This window comes from Sus scrofa, chromosome 9 (genome assembly GCF_000003025.6).
Source record: "Sus scrofa isolate TJ Tabasco breed Duroc chromosome 9, Sscrofa11.1, whole genome shotgun sequence".
NCBI lineage: Eukaryota > Metazoa > Chordata > Mammalia > Artiodactyla > Suidae > Sus > Sus scrofa.
This window is the reverse complement of record NC_010451.4, coordinates 77,355,737-77,383,634: the sequence shown is the minus strand read 5'-3', so window position 1 is coordinate 77,383,634 and position 27,898 is coordinate 77,355,737. Positions and strand designations below refer to the sequence as shown.

Below are 27,898 nucleotides of genomic sequence, written 5' to 3'. Positions count from 1 at the left end.
ACAACTTGGCTTTTGTAGCATCTTAACTAAGAAGAATAAATTTGTAGAGAAATGACAAGACAAGGAAAAGAGTTTTAGGCTTCCAAGGATGGCAAACTATAGGAAGGTAAATACATGGGGGAAACTAATGGAAGATAAAAGTTGTTATAATATGATATTTTAGGTAGATTCCTCTTGGCACATCTCATCTCCAGTGATCAGGTTGTTGTCCCCTTCCTGGAATGGGAAGTGGAAGATGGAGAGGGCACCTTCACAAGGGGAATTTATGTTCTGCTTTAAGGCAGATAGGGTTGGGAGTGGGCAGAGAATTTACACTGTGCCTCCTTTTTCTCAATAACTTTCAGCTCAAAGTAAGTCTTATGCCAAAGTGGCATATTTTAGGGTGACGTACTCTGAACCACTTCATTATACTTTTATTAAAATGAAGATGTTTGCTTAGCTCAAGAGGGAATAGGGCAGATGTTATAATCTGTGCAAAGAAAAGTCAAAAAAGCTCAGAAGTGTATAGAGCAAAAGGATATTGAATTGAACATGTAAATGGAGGCAAATTTTTTTGCATAGATTGTCAGGAAAGACAATTGAACCTCTATAATACAGGACAGAATTTGCATGTCTATCAGTTACCTACAACTTACAGAGCTCAAGAACAATGGAGAGGGCTAGAGCCTGATAACTTGAAGGGATGTCCTTTATGCAATGCAGTTTTCCACTGAAATACAAATTCTTTCCCACATCAGAGACCTGGTGGGAAGATGATAAGATGGAGGCCTTTGAATGGAGTTCACCAAAAGAGGGATATAACCATGGGTTGAAATTTGGGAACACTGGTTATAAGGATAGGATAATTTAGGATTAATGTGGTAGACTTTGGGGATAGCAACTAAAATGGAGGCCAAAGTCAGTTTTCTGGTGTTGGGGGTAGGGTAACAGGTAAATGTGCTACTGGCCTTGACCTTTTAGAGTAAGGTCACTCTATCTCCCAGTTTCCTAGGAGGAAATGGAATTAACTTCAGCTGTCACTTAATCCAAATTGCAAACCCTATCTCAATTTGCAAAGATAAAATAAATATAGCAATTTTAGCTTGAATACATGAATATAATGTATCCACTTAGCGATATTAAAGAATAAGATTTCTTTCTGCCTTTGCAAACTCTTCAGCATGTTGCCTGTAATGTGCATCACATTCTGATTTAATGGGTTTTCTATAATAAAATTATTTTCTTTCTCTTCTACCTTTGTGGAGAGGTTTTCTCAGTTGGAAAGAGATTTTGTTTTTAATTATATTTCCCCAGCAGGAGACCCAAGGGTAAGTAAGATCAAACTGAAGAGGCTTTTTGATGAGTACACCATATTTCTGAAGACCTGCAGGCCATGTTCAGAGCCACAGATGGAGAGTTTTGAGTGGGAAGGATCTGTATTTGCCTATGGGAATAATTTACTGGCCCTAGGGAGAACCCCTTGGCCTCGTTCACCCTAAGGTTTACAGGTGCCTCCAGTCACCCGCCTTAGAGGCCTCAACAGTCTCCCAAGAAGAGATATTCTGCTGTTGCTAGACTGTGGTCTGGCCTTATGGCTACAGTTTCTCAGAGTGGCAGCTTTGCTAAAAGAGCAGCCTTTGTCCTCTGGGATTCCAGCTTTACAGACTGGGTGGTTAACTGGCAATTATGGCTCTTGGACACTCAGCAAACAGTGAAATTAAATTATATGAAGAAATCTGGATTCAGTAAGTCATGTCTATTATTGTGATATGTGGATCTTAGTTGCCTTAGATGCTGAAGGTCAAGGCTATGAGAACCAAAGCCATCATTTTTTAAAAAGTTTTATTGAAGTATAGTTGATTTGCAATGTTGTGATAATTTCTGAATTACAACAAAGTGATTTAGTTATACATATACACATATCCATTTTTTTTCCAGATTCCTTTCCCATATAGGTTATCATAGAATATTGCACAATGTTCCCCTGTGCTATACAGCAGGTCCTCATTGACAATCCATTTCATATACAATAGTGTGTATTTCAAACCTAAACCCCCAATCTATCCCTTCCCCCACTTGTCCCCTTTGGTAACCATAAGTTTTTTTCCAAAATCTGTGAGTTTTTTTCTGTTTTGTAAATAAGTTTATTTATATCATTAAACAAAAGATTCCACTTATAGGTAATATCATATGATGTTTGTCTTTGTCTAGCTTACTTCACTTAGTATGATAAAGCTAATGCAAATGGCATTATTTTATTCTTTTTTTATGAATGAGTAATACTCCACTGTATGCATGTTCCTCATCTTTATCCATTCCTCTATCGAGGGACATTTACATTGCTTCCATGTCTTGGCTATTGTAAAAGTGCTTCAAAGAACATTGCAGTGCATATATATTTTGAAATTATAGTTTTCTCTTGATATATGCCCAGGAGTGGGATCACTGGATCATACGGTAGTTCTATTCTTAGTCTTTTGAGGAACCTCCATATTGTTCTCCATAGTGGTTTTATCAATTTACATTCCCTCCAACAGTTTAGTAGGGCTCTCTTTTCTCCACACCCACTCCAACATTTATTCTGACTGGTATGAGCTGATAAATGTAGTTTTGATTTGCATTTTTTAAATACTTTGTGATGTTGGGCATCTTTTCATTTGCTTTTTGGCCATCTGTATATCTTCTTTAGAGAAATGTATGTTTAGATCTTCTGCCCATTTTTTGGATTGGGTTTTTTTTTTTTTGATATTGAATTGTATGACTGTATATTTTGGAAAGTTATCCCAAATCAATCACTTTGTTTGCAAAGATTTCCTCCCATTCTGTGGACTGTCTTTTTATTTTGTTTATGGTTACCTTTGTTATGCAAAATTTTTAAGTTTAATTACATCCCATTTATTGTTTTTGTTTTTATTTTTACTACTCTAGGTGGTGGATCCAAAAAGATATTGCTGTGATTTATGTCGAAGGCTGTTTTGTCTGTTTTCCTCTAAGAGTTTTATAGTATCTTGTCTTACATTTAGGTCTTTAATCCACTTTAAATTTATTTTTGTGTATGGTGTTAGAGTATTCTAATTTCATTCTTTAATGTGCAGCTGTCCAGTTTTCCCAGTGCCACTTATTGAAGAGACTGACTTTTCTCCATTGTATATTCTTTCCTCCTTTGTTGTAGATCAGTCAACCATAGGTGTGTGGGTTTATTTCTGGGCTTTCTATCCTGTTCCATTGATCTGTGTGTCTGTTTATATGCCAGTACCATACCATTTGGATGACTGTAGCTCTGTAATATAGGAGCCTGATTCCTCCAGCTCCATTTTTCTTTTTCGGGATTGCTTTGTATGTTCAGGGTCTTTTTAATTTCCATACAAATTAAAAAAAATTGTTCTTGTCCTGTGAAAATGCCATTGGTAATTTGATAGGGATTGCATTGAATCTGTAGATCACCTTGGCAAAGCCATCTTACTTTTGTACTCAGCCTGCAGTCTGAGAAGACACCTGCTGCCTACAGTAACATGATTTGGTAGTCTTCATTAACAGTACTTTACTTTTCCAGAGTCTCCTGTCAAAGCAAACAGTTTGATTGTTCATTATGGTAGATCTCCAGAAGACAGAATAACATCTCATCAAAGATCTCTGTCCTAATCCCTGAAACCTGTGCCCTTATTATCACCAGTTACCTTACATTTTTTTCAAGATATAATTTAACCTTTCATGGAAAAAGGGTCTCTGCAGATGTGATTATGTGACTGATCTTGATATGGGGAGGCTATCTTAGATTATCTGGGTGGTCCAAAGTAATCACAAGGATTTTTACAAGAAGGAGGAAGGAAAGTGAGAGTCAGAGGCTAGGATATGAGGATGAAAGCAGAGGTCAGAATGATGGAGGAAGATGTCATGAACCCAGGAATACAGGTGACTTCTAGAACTGGAAAATGTAAGGAAACAGCTTCTCCCCTAGAGCCTCCAGAAGAAACTCAGCCCTGTTGATGCTTTGATTTTAGGACTTCTGACCTCCAGAGCTGTAAGACAATAAATTTGTGTTGTTTTAAGACACTAAATTTGTGGTATTTTTTTTCACAGCCCCAATAGGAACATAATACCCATTAACTCTTCAGTGTAAAGCATTAGAGTTTACACCCTATAATTCCTTTAATATCTTGCTTCAAAATAATCTCCTTGCTGTTTTCACTAATCCTTAATGTGCCTTGTGTGAGCAGCAGAGAGCATCCCTCTCTCTGCTGCTTTGAAAGAGACACCTGCCTTATACTTTGAATTCTCATTGAATTCTGACCTTGCGATCCATTCCCTGCCCCACCTCTCTGAGTCACTGCCAAAGCTCTGTGATTATAGTGGTCTCTCTTCCTGCAGTAAACAATAAACCAGCTTGATCTTATCAACAGGCTGTGTTTGCTGATTCTTGGGCAACTAGCATTTGACAGTGTCTGAGTAGAGCTATTGCTATTGGCTACTTTCTTAGGATATTTTTTCCAGAGCTCACCAGCAGCTTTGGCTAATAATAACTTTGTTTCAAGTTTTCTGGCCAGTAGGTACAGATGTAGAGATCATTAGTACTGCATCCTGCTGGAATATGCCAGCCTCTACTGGGTTTGAAGTATATGCCCTTATCTTTTCTTGGAGGGCCAGAATTTGGGCAAAGGTGAATGGAGACATGGGTTCCCATGGGGCTGCATTTGAGGCTGGGATCCAGTGCAGTAGAGATCCTCATTAGGGTTGTCAGGACAGAGAAGCAGGCTTGGATGGGTGTTAATTAACAAGCCTTAGTTATCACTGATGTCTGTATCCCAAGGGTTTTTCAAGACAGGGTTAATGACCAGACATCCATCAGGAATTTGTGAACCTCCTGGCCCAGAATTTCTTGGGGAGAGTGATTTAAAGTATTCCTGTCACACAGCAGAAATTTTTGATTGACTGGCTGACATGATATTCTAGCCATGGCTTCATCAATCCCTTAATGTCTTAATCCCCACTTCCACCATCATCTTCCATTTTTATATGCTTTTATTGCTTTAGCACTCCTCGTATGCCCTATTTAGTAATATGTCTACTGCTTTTACCCTCCATATTCCCCTTCTCTGCAAGTCTGTTTATAGTTTTACATCCTTCTGTTCCCATCCCCAAATCTAAATTCCATCTTATCAATGATTCTTTCACCAAAAGTCTTATTTTCTATGGCCTTTCGTCTTTCTATATTTGCTTCAATTTGGAGCAAATCTGTATTAACCAGCCATGTACTTTCTTTACTTCTGATTCTGGTTGCCAAGTAATTGTACAGTTTGAAATGGTTTCTAGCTTCTGGGTGACGACAGTGATGTTCATTCTCCCTCCCATTTGTCCCCTGTCACCTCCTTTCCCACTTGCTTTCTTAGGTATTCCAAACTCCTGCCAATCTCTGAAAGCCCTTTCCCCAACCCTACTACTCTTAGCAGACTTCTCAGAGAAAATGGCATCCCTGAAGCACAAACTCTTCCTATTTCTCCTCTGCTTGTCTCTAGTCTTACTTATAACTGCACCCATTCCTCCTCCTCTCTTGTATTCTGAAAAAACTGAGGACCCTCTTTCTCAGAGAAGAGCCACTCCTCCTAGGTACTGAATTATAGCTGCTACCTTCTTTCTTCTCCCTGAAGATGCTTCTTGTATTGTCCCCTCTACCCAATAATAAGAATTTGCTTTTTACTCTATCCTTCCTCTAAGCCCACCTTTGACCCAACCTCAGAGTTAGCTGCCATCCTGAGTCTTTCTTGTTTTTTACCAATGAACTTTCAGAAAGAAAAGTCTTTGCATGCTGTGTTTATTTCCTCAGTCTGTACCACTTTATCATCTTTGCCTGTTTGAAGGGCATGGTGGGATAGAGGGGAGATGACTGAGGTGGAGAGTTTGACCATCAAATGATTTCATGGGAATATGTTCTTTCCTGAAGTCATTGCAATCTATGCTTTGAACCTGAGCTTTTCCATCCACAAGTGAAAATTTCCAAGTGTCCCAGAAGTGGTCAGATCTAGGTTGAAATATACTCATGGTGATCAAGTGCATAGTGGCCTGACATTAAACCAAAATCCAACATCCAAGTTTTTTGTTTCTTTTTTGGCATATGGACTTCCTGGGCCATGGATCAGATCCAAGCTGCAGATCCTTAATCCACTGTGCCTGTCTGGGATCCAACCTGTGTCCCAGTGCTCCAGAAACACCACTGATCCCACTGAGCCACAGTGAGAACTCCCACTTGTAAAAGTGAGAAGTATTTCTACTCTACAGACAAGAATTCTTTCCCAGTAATACAAGTACACAAGCAGCCAAATTATCTAGAAAAAGGTTTTCGTGAGCCAGCATTTCAAGCAATGAGCTTGATGATTAAAAGCTTGATATTTAGTGGTTCATGTTTTCAACTGATGACACGTGGAGGAGATTAATTTTAGAGCATTGCCATTTGGAGGGCTTGGATGCCCAAGTTTGTAGCTCAGAGTCCTCAGAGGCCCAGACTTGTGCTGTACAAATAAAATTTGTTTCTTTGAGCAGATTCATGGTTTCCATGTGGACCATTTAATCATCCTATAAATATATTAGGGCTATCTATGAGCTAGAGTGAAACCTTCTCTTCTTACTTAGTTTTGGCTATGTTGTGTTCATTACAACTACATATTGATTTTACTAATCAGACTTCAGAGCCCCAGAGATGTCCTGCCTCCAATCTCGTGACTATGGGTTTTTCTTTCTGCTATACCTGGGGGCTAATTTTCACTCCCAATCCTCCTGAAAGATGCTAAGCAGACTCCTGGTTGTTCTATCACATTATTCCATTGTCTTTACACTCTATCCTTTCCTAATTCTCTTCTTGCCTCTCTGACTTGTCCTCTGTAATGTTGAAGGGGATCAGAATATGCCACTTTAGCATGAGAATTATTTTGAGCTGAAGGCAGTTGAGAAACAGCAGGAGGAAAAGCTTTCTACCTTCCCTCTATTTGCCAAAAACAGGGCATAAATTTCCTTTGTGAAGGGGTCTCCCTCTCATACTGGGAAAGGAAGAATAACATTTATCACTGGAGGTGGAGATGTTACAGAAGGCAGATAGTTATGAGCAGAGAAGGGGACCATGGGGCCAGATGGCAGGAAACCATACATCATGCAAACAGTAGGGTCTGTGGGCAGACAAAGGAAAGCAAGAACCTCCAGACTGACAGGAAACCACACATTTTGGTGTGATAAGTGCCCTGGAGACTAAGAAAGGTGGAAAATTTCCAGCATCCCAATGTAACCTGTTGCTCATTATGCCCTCATTATAATTATAATAACATTGTGATAAAATTAGCTATGCAGATAAGAAGTACCCATCATGCACGAACACCATGGCATTTCTGATCAAAGCTAAGCAAGGACGAAATCTCTCCTTCGTGGAACTGGAATGAAAACTAAGGAATTAGACAAACAAATCCCACCTTCCCAGGGAGTATTCCACCCATGCAATTGGATGCCCCTTGTAACTGGCATGCCAGAGAAACCACCTTTCTTTAAGAGGTATTTCTCAAATAAATCCTCGCTTTTCTTTCTCAATTTCCATTTCATTTCTGAATTCATTCTGCAACTAGAATCTTCCCTTTGGAAAGAGAGATAGCACCAAGATGAGTCTGAATAAACAAAATTTACTAAGTAACCCTTATCTTCCATTAGTTTCCACAAATATTTACCTTCCCACATTTTACTTCCCCAGAAGCCTAAGCCCCTTTCCTTTATCTAGTCAGGTCTCCACAATATATTAACCTTTTGTTAAAATGGCATGTAAGTCCCTGAGTCTAAATGCCTCTTTATGTTGTCACTCTTTTTCTTTGAAGGCCTCTGTGTATATGTAAAATTAACATCAAATAAAATTTGTATGCCTTTTCTCTTGTTAACCTGTCCTCTCTCAGTTTAATTCGCAGATCCCATTAAGAGAGCATAAGAGGTGGAGGAGAGGTTTTTTTCTTCTGCTTCAATGACTTTGTCTGCTTCTTACTTTTCAAACATTGGCTCTGTTTTAAATACACCTCTCTCTTGGTCTTTCAGGGCCACTGATTCTGCTCCCTAAATGTACTGGTACTGCTCAAATTTATTCATTCAGTTAATACTTGTTGAGTTACCTACATTGGTCCTGAGCCCTAAAAAAGCAACTGTGATTAGAACAAGTGCCCTGCTTTTGTGGAGTTTACTATCTAGGCAGGTAAAGTGTAAAGCAAGGATGTAACTATAGAGCATACAAGGTGGGGGTAAGTAGGATGTAGAAAAATAAAACAGATTCAGAACATGTGAGAAGAATAATCACTCCTGATACTGGACATGGCCCTGTGGGGCTCCTGGGCACAAGAGCCTTTCTGTGTCCCTCATTTCTTGTTCTTAGGAAATGGGCCTCATTCAGCCACCATGAACTTCCCTGAGTTCCTAGGGACAGGTTGAGACAGTTGCTGATCAGGGAAGGGAGGAATAGTCAAGCAACAATAGTACAGCCTTGGAGCAGGATCCTGGTTCCTTCTCAGGGAATACACATAATAATATAGGCATCTTATACACCTAAGAGAAAAGTTATATTGTTTATGCTTCTTTTAGAAATGAATACTTTAAAACTGAACAGCTTGGAGTCCTATGTTGTCCTTCTCCCTGACTGAATTGCACCCTAAACACAATCACCCATAAGCTAAAGATTAGGAAACTTCAGCACAGTTGCCTGTAGGTTAAAGGTTATTAGCACATGATGTTTTCCAGGAAATTTTCTAGTTTGTTCTTATCTCTGATCAATGTGCCCTTTGCCCAAGTCCTGTTATTTGAGGCAGAAGACCACCATCGTGAACATCTCCTCACTCCGGCTTTGATGAATAAGATTCCCTCAAAAGAAAGAAGATGTTTGTCCCAATCCTGATTCCTATTTGAAAACCTGTTTTTCTGCTTTTTACTATAAAACTCCTTGCAGTTCTTTCTAAGGGGTGGTGGGGGGCACAGTCTTTAAGGCATTAGCCTGCTGTGACCCTCCTTTGCCTGGCAAAATAATAAAGCTATTTTTTTCTGCTTTACCCCAAACTGTCTCTGCATTTCAATTTGGCACCAGCAGACAGAGGCCGAATTCCAGAAACACTCCTTCCACTTACTAAAATATTATCATGTGCCAAGAACTATGCTTATTACATGTCTTCATCTAGTTTAGTTCTTACAATGTAAACAGCTAAATACTAATTAGCCACATTTTGCAGAAGAAACTCATCATTGTTCAAAGTCACCACTAATAAAAGGCAAAGCTGAGATATAAACCCAAATTAATACAACTACAAAGCTGTTTTCTTAACCAGCATCTTACACTGTCCAATAAAGCAATTGCACATGAGAAGCATCTGTAGAGACTGAAAATAAATGCAGGAGTCTGTACCCTAATCTAGTGTCACATCTCAATAAACATCTCAGTGGCTGGAGTTAGAACATAAGCAGTTTGAAAAAGCACCAGATAATGTAAAATTCTGTCCTTGACTCTCTCCTGAGTGGCCTGTCAAGGACCATAGTTTAACATGAACAAAACAGAACAAATTATTTTTCTTCCAAAACTCCTCCTCTTCCTGTTTTTTTTTGTGTTTATTAATACTATTATCGTCTTTATGAATTTAGAAGCCAGCTATATTAGTCTGGGCCTAAGCAGGAGAGAGAAACCACAGAGTAATGGGAAAGTTTAATATAAAAAAAACTATTAAGTATAAAAGGGTGGGATAGACATAACAAGGGGATAGACATAACAAGAAATGGGCTAGGAAGAAGGAGAGAACTGAAATGAATCTAGAAATTTCAGGTATAGGGAGTTCCCATGGTGGTTCAGTGGAAACAAATCTGACTAGCATCCATGAGGACGCAGGTTTGATCCCTGGCCTTGTTCGGTGGATTAAGGATCTGGCATTGACATGAGCTGTGGTTGTAGATGAGGATTGGATCTCACGTTGCTGTGGCTGTGGTGTAGGCCTGGAGGCTATAGCTCTGATTCAGCCCTAGCCTGGGAACCTCCATATGCTGCAGATATGGCCCTAAAATTAAAAAAAGAAAAAAAAAAAGAAATAGCAGATATAAGGGGCAGCTATTGTTCCCAGGGCTGAGACAGGTGCACAAGGAAGGGCCCCCACCCCCTTCCAGGCTGAGACCCAGGCCTTATTGGGCACAGCCAGCTCACTGGATGGCAGAGAAATCTCTGTGGTGTGTAGACTGAAGTTTGGCATTTACCATCAGCCTCTACATGGAGTAAAATATGAACTGCTATCCCTGCCAACCTGTAGCACCCCTGGAGTAGAGCTCAGGGTGGAGACCAGGAATGAGGCACTCTGTGTTCTGGGAAAGCTGGAAGAACAGGACTTCAGACAGTCAGATATTTTTAGAAGATACTATGTGCCCAGTTCTTGCATCTTCTCATATCCAGAAAAACACTAACATCCTTCAAGGTGATGTCTGCTTCTTATGACTCGTAGTATCCTTCAGGAGATCAGCAACAAACTTTTGTAAAATGTGTGTATGCTGCATGCACCTCCCCCTCACTTTTATCATATCCTGATATTTCCCCTTTTCCTCCTTGGGTGGTATTTCCATCTGGTCTGTAGTTAAGAATAAAAGAATGCCACAGTCCTCTGTGATTGCAGTCACCTCCAAGGGTGAGAGCCCTTGAGTCCTGCAAGCTGTGAAAACTCGGGGGTACTGGCCCTGATAGTGGAGGTGAATATCAAAGGAATGACTTGCAAGATCTCAGACCTTTTTGTTCCTGCTCCCTGCCCTTTGTTGCAAAAACTCCTATATATTCTGGCTCCTCCCTCACTGCCTCAGAGCAGTTTCTGAGGGTTACTTCAGAGTCTCCAGGGTTAAGTCCTAATTTCGCTCCAAATAAAACTTAACTCTCAACTTTCAGGTTGTGCATTTTTTCTTAGTCCACAGGTGCAATGCTAGCAAACATGTCAGAAATCATTTCTCTAGGGTGCCAAAAAAAGCTGTTCACACGGAGGTGTGTCCCTGGAGGCTTTCTGCTACAAAACATTCTAAAGGAGGTGAATGAAGAAGCTGCTGGTCTCTCGGAGCTGCCAGGCACTGGGGAAGTGGCATGTAACACAGAGCTGAAGACACACACACACACACACACCCACCAGAATCAGGAAGTAAAACCCTTTTCTCCTCTGCCATCTACTGACAGAGCCTAATGTTATGCCTGCTGGCAAAGGAAAAATATTTGAGGGAACCATCCCTCTCCCTCCTCTCATCCAGTTGGCACCACTTCCTGCAGAGCTTGCCCTGGAAATTCTGGGCATCCCCACATCTGTATCATCATTTTTTGCCTTTCACTGATTTCCTGCTTCCCAGCAGTTCACATTCTAGCTCTCCTCCCCACTGCTGCCAGAGACATTTTTCTTTAAGTAAAAAAATTCTTCTATTGATGGACTGTTTACAATGTTGTGTTAGTTTCAGGTGTACAGCAAAGTGATTCAGTTATGCATATATTTGTATCCATTCTTTTCTCATATAGGTTATTATAGAACACTGAGTAGAGTTCCCTGTGCTATAAGTAGGTCCTTATTATATACATTAGAGTGTGTGTGTGTCAGTCCCAAACTTTTAATCCCTCCCTCCCTCCACCCAAACCTTTCCCCTTTGGTAGCTGTAGTTTGTTTTCAAAGTCTGTGAGTTTGTTTCTATTTTATAAATAGGTTCATTTGTATTATTTTATAAGATTTCACATATAAGTGATATCATATGATGTTTGCCTTTCTCTGTCTGGCTTGCTTCACTTAGTTTGATAATTCTAGGTCCATCCATGTTGCTGCAAATGGCATTATTTCATTTTTTATGGCTGAGTAATACTCCACTGTATATATGCTGCACAGAATCTTTATCCATTCCTCTGTCAATGGAAATTTAGGTTGCTTCTATATCTTGGCTATTGTAAATAGTGCTGCAATGAACATTGGGGTACATGTATCTTTTCAAATTACAGTTTTCTCTAGATATATGCCCAGCAGTGGGATTGCTGGATTGTATGGTCATTCTATTTTTAGTTTTTTGAGGAACTTTCCCATTGTTCTCTATGGCGCTTGTACTGATTTACATTCGCACCAAAGTTTAGGAGGGCTCCCTTTTCTTCATACCCTCTCCAACATTTATTATTTGTAGACTTTTTGACGATAGTTATTCCGACTGTTGTGAGGTGATACCTCATTGTAGTTTTGACTTGCATTTCTCTAGTACTTAGCAATGTTGAACATCTTTTCATGTGCTTTTTGGCTATCCATATGTCTTTTTTGGAGAAATGTTTATTTAGTTCTTCTGCCCAATTTTTTTTTTTTGGCTGTGCCTGCAACTTGTAGAAGTTCCTGGGCCAGAGACTGAACCCACACCACAGCTTTAGCCAGAGCCACAGCAGTGACAATGCCAAATCCTTAACCCACTGTGCCACAAGAAAACTCCCTCTTCTGACTATTTTTTTGTTTTTTGGTTGGGTTTTTTTTTTTTTTTTTTTGATATTGAACTGAATGAGTTACTTGCATATTTTGTAGGTTAATCCCTTATCAGTCACTTTGTTTGCAAATATTTTTTCCCATTATGTGGGTTGTCTTTTCGTTTTGTTTATGTTTTCCTTTTCTGTGCAAAAACTTTTGAGTTGAATGGGTCCCATTTGTTTATTTATTAAAATTTTTTTTTTTAAAGTTTATGGCTGCATGTACAGCATATGGAGGTTCCCAGGCCAGGGATTGAATCCAAGCAACAGCTACAACCTATACCTCAGCTGTGGCAATGCCAGATCCTTTAAACCACTTCACTGGGCCAGGGATAGGACCACAATGGGAGCTCCTGTTTATTTATTTATTTTCTTTCATTACTATAGGAGCTAGATCCAGAAAGATATTTCTGTGGTTTTTTGTCAAAGAGTATTCTGCCTATGATTTTTCTCTAAGAGTTTTATGGTATCTGGTCTTATATTTAGGTCTTTAATACACTTTGAATTTATTTTTGTGTATGGTGTTAGAAAGTGTTCTAATTTCATTTTTTTTACATGCCACTGTCCAGTTTTCCCAGCATCACTTATTAAAAAGGCTGTCTTTTCTTTTCTTTCTTTTTTTTTTTTTTTTGTCTTTTTGCCTTTTCTAGGGCTGCTCCCATGGCATATGGAGGTTCCCAGGCTAGGGGTCTACTCAGAGCTTTAGCCACTGGCCTACGCCACAGCCACAGCACCAAGGGATCTGAGCTGCATCTGCAACCTACACCACAGCTCACGGCAATGCCAGATCTTAACCCACTGAGCAAGGCCAGGGATTGAACCCACAACCTCATGGTTCCTAGTCAGATTTGTTAACCACTGAGCCACGATGGGAACTCCAAAGGCTGTCTTTTCTTCATTATATATTCTTGCCTCCCTTGTCATAGATCAGTTGACCATAGATGCATGGGTTTATTTCTGGGCTTTCTATCCTGTTCCATTGATCTATGTGTCTGTTTTTGTTTCACTAGTATACTGTTTTGATGACTGTAGATTGTAGTATAGTCCAATGTCAAGGAACCTGAATTCTCCAACTCTATTTTTCTTTCTCAGGATTGCTTTGGCTATTTGGGTCCTTTGTATTTCCATTCAAATTTCAACTTTTTTTTTTTGTTCTAGTCCTGTGAAAAATGTCATTGGTATTTTGATAGGGATTTCATGGAACCCATAGATTCTGTTGGGTAGTATGGCCATTTTGACAGTATTAATTCTTCTAATTAATTAATTCTTCTAATCTGTAATCACAGTATATCTTTCCATCTACTTGTGTCATCCATTTCCTTCATCAGTGTCTTATAATTTTCAGAGTACAGGTCTTTTGCCTCTTTAGGCAGGTTTATTCCTAGGTATTTTATTCTCTTTGATGCAATGGTAAATAGGATTGTTTACTTAATTTCTTTTTCTGATCTTTTTTTGTAAGTATACAGGAATGCAAGAGATTTCTGTGTATTGATTTTGTATCCTGCATCTAGTTCATTGATGAGTATTAGTAGTTTTCTGGTAGCATCTTTAGGATTTTCTATATATACTATTGTGTCATCTGCAAACAGTGGCAGTTTTAGTTATTCTTTTCCACTTTGGAGTCCTTTTATTTTTTCTTCTCTGTTTACTATAGTTAGGACTTCCAAAACCATGTTGAATGAAAGTTATGGATTGGATATCCTTGTCTTTTTCCTAATCTTAGAAGAAATACTTTCAGCTTTTCACCATTGAGAATAATGTGGGTTTGTCATATATAGCCTTTAGTATGTTAAGGTAGGTTGACTTTATGCCCATTTTCTGGAGAGGTTTTTTTTTTTTTAATCATAAATTGATGTTGAATTTTGTTGAAAGCTTTTTCTGTATCTATTGAGATGACCATATTGTTTTTATTCTTCAGTTTGTTAATGTGGTGTATCACACTATTGATTTGTGGATATTGAAGAATCTTTCTCTGGGACAAATCTCACTTGATCATGATGTATAATCTTTTTAATGTATTGTTTAGTTTTCTAATATTTTTTTGAGGGTTTTTGCATATATGTTTAAGGTGATATTGGTCTGTAATTTTCTTTTGTGTGTGGTATCTTTGTCTAATTTTGGTATCAGAGTGGTTGTGGCCTCACAGAGTGAGCTTGGAAGTATTACTTCCTCTGCACTTTTTTGGAAATGTTTCAGAAGATAGGTGTTAACTTTTCTTTAAATGATAGAATTTGCCCATGAAGCCATCTGATTCTGGACTTTTGTTTAGATTTTTTTTTTCTTTTTAAAGCTACATCTGTGGCATATGGAAGTTCCTGGGCTAGGGGTAGAATCAGAGCTCTAGCTGGTGCCTATGCCACAGCTAGAGCAACTCTGGATATGAGCTGCATCTGTGACCCACACCCCAGCTTGTGGCAATACCACATTCTTAACCCACTAAACAAGACCAGGGATTGAACCTGCATCCTCCAGGAGACAATGTCAGGTCCTTAGCCCACTGAGCCACAATGGGAATTTTTTTTTAGGGCTGCACCTGAAGCATATGGAAGTTTCCAGGCTAGGGGTCGAATCAGAGCTACAGCTGCCAGCCTACACCACAACCACAGTGATGCAGGATCTGAGCCACATCTGCAAACTACACTACAGCCATGGCAATGCCAGATCCTTAACCCCTTGAGTGAGGCCAGGGATTTAACTCATATCCTCATGGACACTAGTCCTACTGGTTACTGCTGAGCCACAACAGGAACTCACAGAAGTTTTTAAATCACACTTTAAATTTCAGTACTTGTGATTGGTCTATTCATATTTTCTATTTCTTCTGGGTCAGTCTTACAAAGGTTGTACCTTTGTAAGAATTTGCCTTTCTTCTAAGTTATCCATTTTGTTGGCATATGGTTGCCTGAGGTAGTCTCTTTTGGTCCTTTGCATTTCTGTGGTGTCAGTTGTAATTTCCTTTTTCTTCTCTAATTTTATTGATTTGAGCCCCATCCCTTTTTTTTTTTTTGATGAATCTGGCTAGAGGTTTATCAATTTTGTTGATCTTTTCAAAGAACTAGCTTTTAGTTTTATTAATCTGTTGTTTTCTTCATTTCTATCTCATTTATTTCTGCTCTGATCTTTATGATTTCTTTCCTTCTGCTAATTTTGGCCTTTGTTTGTTCTTCTTTTTCTAGTTGCCTTAGGTGTAAAGTCAAGTTGTAATTTTTTATTATTTTTATTTTTCTTTACGGTGTTTTACAACCACCACTCCTATCTAGTTCTAGAATATTTTCATCATTCCAAAGTAAAACCCTTTACCCTTTATGCAGTTTCTCCACAATCCCCCTTTTCCCCAACCCCTGGCAGTCACCAGTCTGTATTCTGTCTGGATGAATTCATCTATTCAGAATATTTTATATCAATGGAATGATATGATACGTGACTTTTGCATCTGTCTTCTTCCACTTATGCATAGTGCTTTTTGAGGTTCATTCATGTTGTAATATATACCAGTACTTTGTTCCTTTTTATGCCTAAATTTTTACCTATATTCTGCTATATCTGTGTGTGTGTGTTATATATACACACACACATATATATACACACCACAATGTATATATATACACCACAATTTGTTTATTTATTCATCCTCGGAAGGACATTTGATCTGTTTCTAATTTTGACTATTGGGAATAGTGTTGCTATGAACATTCTTGTATATCTACTTTTTGAGTACCTGTTTTCAATTTGGGGGGATATGTTGTGGGTCAGATGGTATATTTAACTTTTTGAAGAACTGCCAAAACATTTTCCACTGTGGCTGAACAATTTTACATTCCCACTAATGTATGTATGAGGGTTCTGATTTTTCTGCATCTTTGCCTTAATATAAACATTTGAATTTGCAAAGTTGTTGAGCAGCTTAAATGAGACAGGAGTTCTAAAAAGAAAAGTGGTGTGCAGCCCATCCCTGTTGCTCCCTCTCACGACACACAGTGTCTGGGTCATTTGGGGCACACTTGACCTTGCAGAGTTTACACCTCCACCACTCTGCCTCACACAGGTACCAAGGTGAATGCTTGGTTGTGGCCTGGGATTGGGCAGAGTTGGAGGAGGTGGTGGGAGTACAAAGGTCTTATTTGTGATGAGACTTATTTGTCCATACCCACCACAGCTCTCTCATCATTTCCCTGTCCAGACACCCTCTCTCTTGTTACCTGTTCTCCACTCAGAAGTCATTTTTTTCTATAAAAATTATAATTAATATTTTAAAGTTTAGTATGTAAGAATATTGGGATTAAACATATGAAAACAAAAAGGAAAAAATGTGCAGAATTCCATCATCTTAAGCCACTACTGTAATTTTTTTGTTGCTTTCCAAGCCCTTATTCCTAAATGTTCTAAATACAGATCAGTGATTCTCATTTCAATAACCATATGTGTCAGCAGGGAAAATTTGAAGTATATTCATGTCTAGGATCCTTTCCAGAACTGTGAAGTCATTGTTTCTGGGGTAAGGTCCAGAATCTGCTTTTTATCATTTTCTTTTGATATTCATCCACAGACAAGACTGTGAACCACAAAAGAATAGAGAACTTTTTTCTTTGACGTTCAATTTGTAGGCCCATTACCTAAAATTATAAGTAGTTATCATTTACATGGTAAGAGATGATAGAGATATTTTTAAAGTTTTTGCTTTATAATCTTTTCAGTATCTGCCCCTTTCTTTTTATAGCCTTCCTCCAAAAGTCCTTTGAGGCAGGACAGTGAGTGACCTAAGTGGAGAGCAGAGAAGTATGTGGTCTGAAGTGTCCTCAGGTCTGAAGGGGAGGGAGGCTAGGATGTCTGCAATTCTTTGAGATCTAGCTACAAGGACTCTGATCTGCAGCTGAGGTGTATACTTAGAGGACAAATGCCAAATAACATTTATTTATAGTAACTGTCATTTATCAACCCCCTACCCCTAGTTTCTGGTGACTGCATTTGGTGCGTTATAATTTTTTTTTTTGTCTTTTTTGGGCCACACCTGAGGCATATGGAAGTTCCTAGGCTAGGGGTTGAATCAGAGCTGTAGCTGCTGGCCTATACCACAGCCACAGCGATGCGGGATCCAAGTTGCTTCTATGACCTACACCATGCTTATAGCAATGTTGGATCCTTAACCCACTGAGAGAGGCTAGGGATCAAACCCATGTCCTCATAGATACTAGTTGGGTTCATTTCTGCTGAGCCACAATGGGAACTCCTACAAGTACTGTTTTTAATTCTCAATATAACCCTCCAATGCAGCTATTTTACAGATGAGGATAAAGTAATCTATTTAAGCCTGCATTCTCTCTACCATACAGTATGGCCTTTCTGCCAAGAGAGCTTCCTAAGACACAAGCTAGGGAGATATTTGGTCAACACCCTAGTTCTAAACTTGGAGTGAGTGCTGGATGGCCAGCAGAAGTGTCAGAGAGAGACAGGAGGTTATAATGACTGGGTCTTTACCTGTTGAGTTTGTATACCTAGCCTTGGGCATGACACAACTCCGGCTTCCTCAAGCTCACTGGGAAAAAAGCTTATTATTCTCCATTGTATACACTTGGAGGAAAGCCATCCAGGGTTTCCCACTCTGATTGTCTGGGTACACAATGGACATGGCCCTCACTGGAATTATACCATTCTTCAGTACACCAGAAAGTTATTTTAGGAGGGTTTAAGTGGGCTGGTTACTAAATGTTCCTGTTTCCAAGAGAAAATGGGGAACTTGGGAATTCATGTTGAGTGGTCTGGGCAGAGAGGAATGACTTGCTCTAGGCAGGGTCCTCAGAGGTTGGTCAAATGGACTAACCATGTTATTCTTGGAGGGGTAGTGATATAGTATCAGCAGATATACCCTAATCAGCTGGTGGTTGATGAACCCTGAACAAAATTAAGCATATATGGATTATCTTGAATAGTGGCATCCAAGACTGGAATATACATGGGTTAAAAGTTGGATTCCAAGTGGCTGAGTAGATTATGGACATGAGATAATTTGTTTGGTTAACAGCATAGTAGCCTCAACACCGATGCAGGATAGTGCAGGGCATACTTGAGGTGTATGGGTCAAGAAGTCTATTCAAAGTGGTCATTGTGTCTGAAGAGCATTCAGAACCAGGGCTGGTACAACAGACCTAAAGGCTGCCTTTCTATCCCTTGTCCTGGATATGGGTTGCACAGGTGGCTGTATCCTAGCCTCTAGGGCCTTCTATCTTACATGGATCCCACCCAAAACCCCTGAGAATATTTGGTGTCTCTCTTAGAAATGGTGAGGGTGGAAGAGGCAATGATGGGGCTAAGAATGAGGATGCCTATTCTTGGTCAAAACCTAGTTATTTGTATTTCCTGATAAATTCCTTTCATCTCTCCCTTTTGCTCAGATTTCTACAAAGTCCCCTGGGTATCATCGAGATTCAACCAAGAATGGGTAACCTTTGCTGCCAGCTTAAGGACCTGCTAGCTGTTCTTGGAGTGGGCTTCCCTCTCTTTTTCGCTGAAGGTATGGTTTCCTAGTCAAGGTGTCTTCTGAGTAATTTTGGCATCTGGGAATTTAGCAAATGGTAAAAGTGCATCTCTCTGTTGGATTTCTTAGTTCCTTGATGATTACAAAATTAATTAAATCTGTTGAGCCTTTATTGTGTGCTGTGTACTGAAGTATACTGGAAGGGGTCCCAGAACACTGGCTCTGGAGTCAGACTGCTTGGGTTTAAATCAAAGTTTCTCTACATTTTTCTAATGTGGCTTTGAACAATTTATTTAACCTCTTTGGGGCTCAGTTTCTTATTCTCTAACACAAGTATGATAATAAAAGCCTTCTTCTCACTGGTTGTTGTTGGGACTAAATAAATGAGGAAGCACATGTTGCATGCTGGGATCAGTGCCGAGAAAAGAATAAGCCTTCAGTAAGCACTAGGAGAAAATGAACAGTGAAGTGATATGACCTGGTTGGAGAGAGGAGGTAATTGGCTACTTCAGAGTAGGTGGCCTTTGCTGAAATGGCAATATTAGAGCTTCAGGCTCATGATACAAAGGAACTAGTCATGCTGAGATCTGAAGGTAGAGTGGTCCAGGTGGAGGAAACAGCAAAAGCAAAGATCTAAGGTAAAAATAACCTTGGAAGATATGTGGAAGAGAAGAGTCCAGTGTTAGCAGGGACTGGTATGGGGTGATGTCAGAGAGGAAGGTAGGCAGGGACCAATTTACATAAAGCTTGAGGAGTTTGCATTTAGTTTGAGGTGAATGAGACACCTAAGGAGTTCTGAATGGGGATGTACCATGATAAGATTTGTGTCCTCATGAAATCACTTTGGCTGCTGTGGGGAGCTAAGGTGAAATTAGAGGACCCTCTGCTTCATAAGCTCATGGGCTCAACCCCTGTTCACTGTTCTCTACTATTTTCTGGAGACAATCCCAGCACTGAGTGCCACTAGGCATGTATGGCTTCCATTCTTAGATGGAGCCTCAGCCATGTAGGGCAGTCCCTTTTTTTTGTCATTGTGTACCATTCTCCCTAAGTCACCTGCAGCCCCTTCACTCTGCAGGCAATGCTGTCTTGGAGGAAATAGAGACCTAAAGGGGTAAACTTTTGGAACCAAACATCCCTCCTTCTCTCAAGGGTAAGCAGAGGTTTACCCATCACTTCTACTTACCCAAGCCCACTGCTGTCTGTTTCTGTAGTAGAATTGGGATCTTTCTCAAGGAACCACTTCACTTTCAAAACCATGGGTAACGTACCAGTGTCCTTAAAGTTTCCATTCTGGAGATGGACAGTAAACAAACCAGTAAGATGATTCATGTAGCAATAGAGCTGTGAAAATGAAGAGAGATGGAAATTGACTGGGAGGGGGAAGAACTGCTTAAGTTGAAAGGCCACGGAAGAGCAGTGTCAGGTGAGGAGCTGAAATTGGAATAACAGGACGATAGGGAAGATTATGAGAGGAAACACACTCCAGAGATAGGGCATAGCAAGTGCAAGGGGTTTAAGGTGGCAGTGAGTTGTGTTTCAAGAGGAAAGGAAATGTGGCTTTGTTTTAAATTTGGTAGCCAAAGGAGAGTACAGATGGAGATAAGGTAAGAGAGATAGTCAGGTGTCCTTTCACTTGAGCTACATAGACCCAGGATAATTAGCCAGGATTATATTTTAAGTGCAGTGGGAAACAGCTGAAGGTCTGAAGCAGGCGAATAGCACCTGATGTGCACTTTAAAGATTCCTTGGCTAGTGCTACAGAGAATTGCTGTTCAAAGGAGTGAGATGGAACCAGGACACTAAGTAGCTAACAGTGCAGGAGAGAAATGATAGTAATCCAAATCAGGGTGGTAGCCATAGAGAGACCAAAGAAAATGTAAATGGACATGGGATTTATTTTGATAGCAGCACTAAAATAATTTATTGATGGAGTAGATTTGGGAGAGGAGAGGAAAAAATGTATGTGGAATGATTGTCCCCCCCACGTATTTTCAAATTGAACCAGATTATTCCTGGCTCTGAATTAGTATCTTCCTTTTTAAAATTTAAATTCTGCTGTCTTGTGCATTTCTCACCTTATAAAATGAGATAAGGTCACTACCTGCATATTGCTGTTGCCCTCATGTCACTCTTCATACCAATATTGTTCAGAACACTGATGACTAATTCCCCGACAGATCCAGGAATTTTTTTTTGTCTTTTTGTCTTTTTGCCTTTTCTAGGCCGATCCTGCAGCATACGGAGGTTCCCAGGTTAGGGGTCTAATCAGAGCTGTAGCCACTGGCCTACGCCAGAGCCCTAGCAATGCAGGATCTGAGCCATGTCTGCAACCTACACCACAGCTTAGGGCAATGCCGGATCCTTAACCCACTGAGCAAGGCTAGGGATCGAACTCGCAACCTCATGGTTCCTAGTCAGATTCGTTAACCACTGCGCCACGACAGGAGCTCCCAAGGTTGACTTTTATCTCTGTTACCAATACTCAGTGAAAATTTAGATGATATTCAGCTCTTCCCTTGCCTGTAAAAACTCTTATCTCATTGGCTTCAGGTCTTCAGCTTCTCCTAGTTCTTTCACTTCTTCCCTCTCATGTGACTGTCTCTCTAGTCTTAACATCCATGGAGCCCTAATTTGGTTTTTCCTTTTGTTTCTCAGGATGAAAGTCACTTCTCCAATTTAATTTTCATGGCTTCAGCTCCTGGACATTTCTGATGGCTTGAAAGTCTACATAATAATAATAGCGCTCACCATTGATCACGCCATTATCATGTGCTGGTACATCTCTAATCCCTAAGTCTGTGCTGTGTCATTTTATCTATATTGTGATATAGTATCACTTCTCCTATTTTCAAATGAGGGAAGAGATTTATTATGGTAGGCATTTTTCCCAAGTTCACATCATCAGCAAGTGGTAGGCCTTGGTTTTGAATATAGAGGCATCTGAATCCTAAAATGTCATCTCAGCAACTGTGGTCTACTGCCTTCTAAAATTCCTGCTGATGCCAACTCTACCCTTCCCATCAAACTCAACAACACACAATTCCTCCTCTTTTGTGTTTATTTTGCTTCATGATTCTATCTTCCATAAAGGCTCCAAATCTAGAAATGTCCTTGACTTCTTCCTCTCCATTACCACTTGTCCGATTGGTCTTCATGTTCAGCAGCATTTGGTTCATAGATATCATGACGAGGACGTGCTATGACATCATCTCCTGCTTCCTCATTGATTTCCTAGGCTGCTCTTTCCACAACCCATTAGTCTTGCACAATGTTACCAGATCCTTTTTAATCAATCCAATTCTGTCATTTTGCTTAAAAACACCTCTTGGCTCCTTGAGTCCCTGTTGCCTACCAATCACCATAGCATTCCCACAAGATCATTCATGTATTTTGTATTCAGATTTGTCTCATATGTATATGAATGATTATTTTTTCAGATGTGTATAGCTGCTATATAAGGAAAAATATAGGTTCATTTCAAAATATTACTAAATTTATAATGGCTTTTTATCATTCTGAATTTCTCAGTTGATGAGATGTTAAAAATACAAATACATGCATGGGGTACTTCAATTTTTTGGATGTTAAAAAGGGTATCTCACCTGTAGCAGCTAAGGTCTCTGTGGGGGCAAGAGTTTGATCACCAGCCCAGTGCAGTGGTTTAAAAGGATCCAACATTGCTACAGGTGCACCATAAGTTGAGGGTGCAGCTCAGATTCCATGCCTGGCCTGGGAACTTCCATTGCCATGGGTGTGGCCATTAAAAAAAAAAGAGTAAAACTACTCACAAGATAAAAAAAAAAGGTAAGATCACTGATTGGTTCTCCTTTTCAATTGATCATCATTTCATAAAAGCTTTCATTGGGGTTTTAGAATTTAGTAATTTTATTTTATTATTTTATTTTATTCTGTTTTTTATATAATGATTTTTTTTCATTATAGCTGGTTTAGAGTGTTCTGTCAATTTTCTACTGTACAGCATGGTGACCCAGTTACACATACATATATAGACTATTTTTTCTCGATTATAATGCTACAGCATAAGTGACTAGACATAGTTCTCAGTGCTACACAGCAGGATCTCATTGCTTATCCATTCCAAAGGCAATAGTCTGCATCTATTAACCCCAAGCTGCCAATCCACCCCTCTCCCTCCCCCTCCCCCTTGGCAACCACAAGACCATTCCCCAAATCCATGATTTTCTTTTCTGTGGAAAGGTTTATTTGTGCCATACATTAGACTCCAGATATAAGTGATATCATACGGTATTTGTCTTTCTCTCTCTGACTTACTTCACTTAGTACAAGAGTCTCTAGTTCCATCCATGTTGCTGCAAATGGCATTATTTCATTCTTTTTTATGGCTGAGTAGTATTCCATCGTGTGTATCTACTACATCTTCTTAATCCATTCATCTGTCGATGGATATTGATGTTGTTTCCATGTCTTGGCTATTGTGAATAGTGCTGTAATGAACATGCAGGTGCATGTGTCCTTTTTAAGGAAAGTTTTGTCCGGATATATGCCCAAGAGTGGGATAGCTAGGTCATATGGTAGTTCTATGTATAGTTTTATAAGCTACCTCCATACTGTTCTCCACAGTGGTTGTACCAACTTACATTTGCACCAACAGTGCAAGAGGGTTTCCTTTTCTCCACATCCCCTCCAGCATTTGTTATTTGTGGACTTATTAATGATGGCCATTCTGACTGGTGTGAGGTTGTATCTTGTGGTAGTTTTGATTTGCATTTCTCTAATAATCAATGATGTTGAGCATTTTTTGATGTGCTTGTTGGCCATCTGTATATCTTCTTTGGAGAAATGTCTATTCAGGTCTTTTGCCAATTTTTCTTTTTTTCTTTTTTTTTTAATGCCATCGATCATTAATTCACCCCCGAACTTTTTTTTTTTTTTGTCTTTTTGCTATTTCTTGGGCTGCTCCCGCAGCATGTGGAGGTTCCCAGGCTAGAGGTCTAATCGGAGCTGTAGCCACTGGCCTACGCCAGAGCCACAGCAACGTGGGATCCAAGCCGCATCTGCAACCTACACCACAGCTCACGGCAATGCTGGATCCTTAACCCACTGAGCAAGGGCAGGGACCGAACCCGCAACCTCATGGTTCCTAGTCGGATTCGTTAACCACTGCGCCACGACGGGAACTCCCTTTTGCCAATTTTTCAATTGGGTTGTTGGCTTTTTTTGCTGTTGAGTTGTATAAGTTGTTTGTATATTTTAGAGATGAAGCCCTTGTCAGTTGCATCATTGGAAACTATTTTCTCCCATTCTATAAATTGTCTTTTTGTTTTCTTTTTTGTTTTCTTTGCTGTGCAAATGCTTGATTAGGTCCCATTGGTTTATTTTTGCTCTTATTTCTGTTGCTTTAGGAGACCGACCTGAGAAAACATTTGTAAGGTTGATGTCAGAGAATGTTTTGCCTATGTTCTCTTCCAGGAGTTTGAGGGTGTCTTCTATTTAAGTCTTTAAGCCATTTTGAGTTTATTTTTGTGCATCGCGTGAGGGTGTGTTCTAGTTTCATTGATTTGCATGCAGCTGTCCAGGTTTCCCAGCAATACTTGCTGAAAAGATTGTCTTTTTCCCATTTTATATTCTTATCTCCTTTGTCAAAGAGTAATTGACCATAGGTGTCAGGGTTTATTTCTGGGTTCTCTATTCTGTTCCATTGGTCTGTCTGTCTGTTTTGGTATCAGTACCACACTGCCTTAATCACTGTGGCTTTGTAATAATACCTGAAGTCTGGGAGAGTGATGCCTCTTGCTTGGTTTTCATTCCTCAGGATTGCTTTGGCAATTTTGGGTCTTTTGTGGCTCCATATAAATTTTTTGGTTGCTTGTTCTAGTTCTGTGAAAAATGTCATGGTTAATTTGATATGAATTGCATTGAATCTGTAGGTCGCTTTGGGTAGTATGGCCATTTTTCCAATATTAATTCTTCCAACCCATGAGCATGGAATATCTTTCCATTTCTTTACATCTTTAATTTTGTTGATTCATGTTTTATAGTTCTCAGCATATAGGTCTTTCAGCTCCTTGATCAGGTGTATTCCCAGATATTTGATTTTTTGGGGTGCAATTTTAAAAGGAATTGTATTTTTGTATTCCTTTTCTAATATTTCATTGTTCGTATACAGAAATGCAATGGATTTCTGAATGTTAATCTTATATCCTGCTACTTTGCTGAATTTGTTTATCAGTTCGAGTAGTTTTTGGGTTGAGTCCTTAGGGTTTTCTGTATATAGTATCATGTCATCTGCATACAGTGACAGTTTTACCTCTTCTCTTCCTATTTGGATGCTTTTTATATCTTTTGTTTGTCTGATTGCTGTGGCTAAGACTTCCAGTACTATGCTGAATAACAGTGGTGAGAGTGGAAATCCTTGTCTTCTTCCAGACTTTAGTGGGAAGACTTTCAGCTTTTCCCTGTTGAGTATTACATTTGCTGTGGGTTTGTCCTAAATGGCTTTGATTATGTTAAGGTATGTTCCCTCTATACCCACTTTGGTAAGAGTTTTTTATCATGAATGGATGTTGGACTTTGTCAAATGCTTTCTCTGCATCTATTGAGATGATCATGTGGTTTTTGACTTTTCTTTTGTTAATGCGGTATATGACATTGATTGATTTGGGTATGTTGAACCATCCTTGTGCACCTGGGATGAATCCCTCCTGGTTGCGGTGTATGAACTTTTTTAAATGTTGTTGGATTTGGATGGCTAAAATTTTGTTGAGAATTTTTGTGTCTATATTCATCAAAGATCTTGGCTTATAGTTTTCTTTTTTTGGTGGTATCTTTGTCTGGTTTTGGAATGAGGGTGATGGTGGCACCATAGAATGTCTTTGGGAGTATTCCTTCTTCAACCTTTTGAAAAAGTTTAAGGATGATGGTTATAAGTTCCTCATTGTATGTTTGGTAGAATTTGCCTGTGAAGCTATCTGGTCCTGGACGTTTATTTGCAGGGAGTGTTTTTATGATGTATTCAATTTCATTTCTAGTGATGGGTCTATTCAGTTGATCTATTTCTTCTTGATTCAGTTTTGGCAGGCTGTAAGCCTATAGAAGGTTGTCCATTTCTTCTAGGTTGTCAAATTTGTTGGCATACAATTGTTCATAGTATTCTCTCATGATTTTTTGTATTTTTGTGATATCCGTTGTGACTTCTCCTTTTTCATTTCTGATTTTATTTATTTGGGGTTTTTTTTCTCCTCTTCTTGGTGAGTTTGGCCAACATTTTGTCAATATTGTTTACCTTTACAAAGAACCAGCTCTTGTTTTTATTGATTTTTTTCTATTGTTTTTTGAATCTCCATTTTATTGATTTCCTGTTTGATCTTTATGATTTCCTTCCTTCTACTGACTTTAGGTTTTGTTTGTTCTTCTTTCTCTAATTTATTTAGGTGGTAGGTTAAGTTGTCGATTTGAGATTTTTCTTCTTTTTTGAGGAAAGCCTGTATTGCTATGAACTTCCCTCTGAGCACTGCTTTTGTTGCATCCCATAGATTTTAGTGGTTTTGTCTTCTTTATCATTTGTCTTGAGGTATTTTTTAATTTCCTTTTTTATGTCCTCATTGACCCATTGGTTTTTTAGTAGCATGTTGTTTAGTCTCCATGTAGAATTTAGTAATTTTAAAGAACAAAATTAGCCATTTAAATCCAATGTTGTGGACTCTATAGCTAAATAAGAATAGGTGTGGACCTGGGTGTATATGTGTTACTAACTCTAGGATCTTTACAAAGAAGGGAAGATTTTAATTTTAATTTATTTTTCTATTCCATTTTTTTTTCTTTTAGGGCCACACTTGCGGCATACGGAGGTTCCCTGGCTAGGGGGTCAATCGGAGTTAGAGTTGAGGGCCTACAGCACAGTCACAGCAATGCAGGATCTGAGCTGTGTCTGAAACCTGCACCACAGCTCACAGCAATGCCAGATCCTTAATTACTGTGCGAGGCCAGGGATTGAACCTGCAACCTCATGGTTCCTAGTCAGGTTCATTTCCGCTGTGCCGCAATGGGAAATCCCAATTTTTATTTTCAATAGCTCATTAGAAAGAACTTTTAAATGCATCCATCCTCTATGGTAGGCTTCACTATGGAGATGGGAATGAAATCAAATGGGAAAAAGTGATATTTTATTTTAATATTGTATCCAGTGCAATTTGGTCTTCAGTTGTGTCCTCTATTGAAAGCACTGTTTGCCTTCCTAGTGCAGCCACCTGTTTTTCTGGCAGTATCACCAGAGCATTCTCCTTTTATAGAGGCCCTGGGTTGTGAGAGAGGAGACTGGGCTCTGGAGTTAGACTAATTTAGATTAAAACTTGTATATGAAATCACCAAATAGTACACCTTGGTTTCCTTATCCAAAATAGGAACAAAACCTATTTTGAAAGTTTATCGGGAGTTCAAATGAGATAGTATTGTACTTGAAAAGATTAGTAAATATTGCTTTCTCTTTCTATGATACCATCTGCCCACATAGCTCACGTCCACTTAGTGCTTAAAGCTCTAAGTTTAGAGAAATCTTAACTGTTATTTAGTCTAGCCCATTCCTTCACAAATGTGAAAATACCAAGAGGCCCTGATCTACTGATCTATTGATCTACTGACTGCATCATAAGGTTGTTTTTTAATTGGAACTAGACTGAAGTGTTTCCTTCTAGTCTAGTATTTTTCATCCCTAGTAATGGAAAACTGATCTTCAATAAAATGTTAATGAAATATTCAATGGATCGAATGGAACAAGTAAGTGAGGATCTTTTTAATTTGGGACATTGGGGCGGGTACCACTGGGTACAATGATGAATAAAAATATCTTCTTTATCTGAAATGGCTCCTAGGACTTCAGAACACTGGCTGCACACCAGCATCACCTGGGGGAGGTCTTCAGACTTATCCTATGCCTGAACCTCACCCAGAGGTTTTAATTCAGAATTTTAAAATTCTTT

The 27,898-nt window shown here is 39.3% G+C and overlaps 1 long non-coding RNA gene across 3 annotated transcripts in view; it reads left to right on the top strand.

The window, feature by feature from the left end:
- LOC102161092 overlaps positions 1–23,085 on the top strand; it is a 148,709-nt gene extending 125,624 nt beyond the window's left edge. Inside the window, exons 4-6 of one of the 3 annotated variants that reach the window (XR_002335827.1) lie at positions 18,856–18,974; positions 20,017–20,091; positions 21,597–23,085. This is a non-coding gene — a long non-coding RNA (uncharacterized LOC102161092). Of the gene's footprint in view, positions 1–18,855; positions 18,975–20,016; positions 21,194–21,596 lie in introns of those variants that run through there. The other 2 variants (XR_002335825.1, XR_002335824.1) reach the window with 2 other exon arrangements.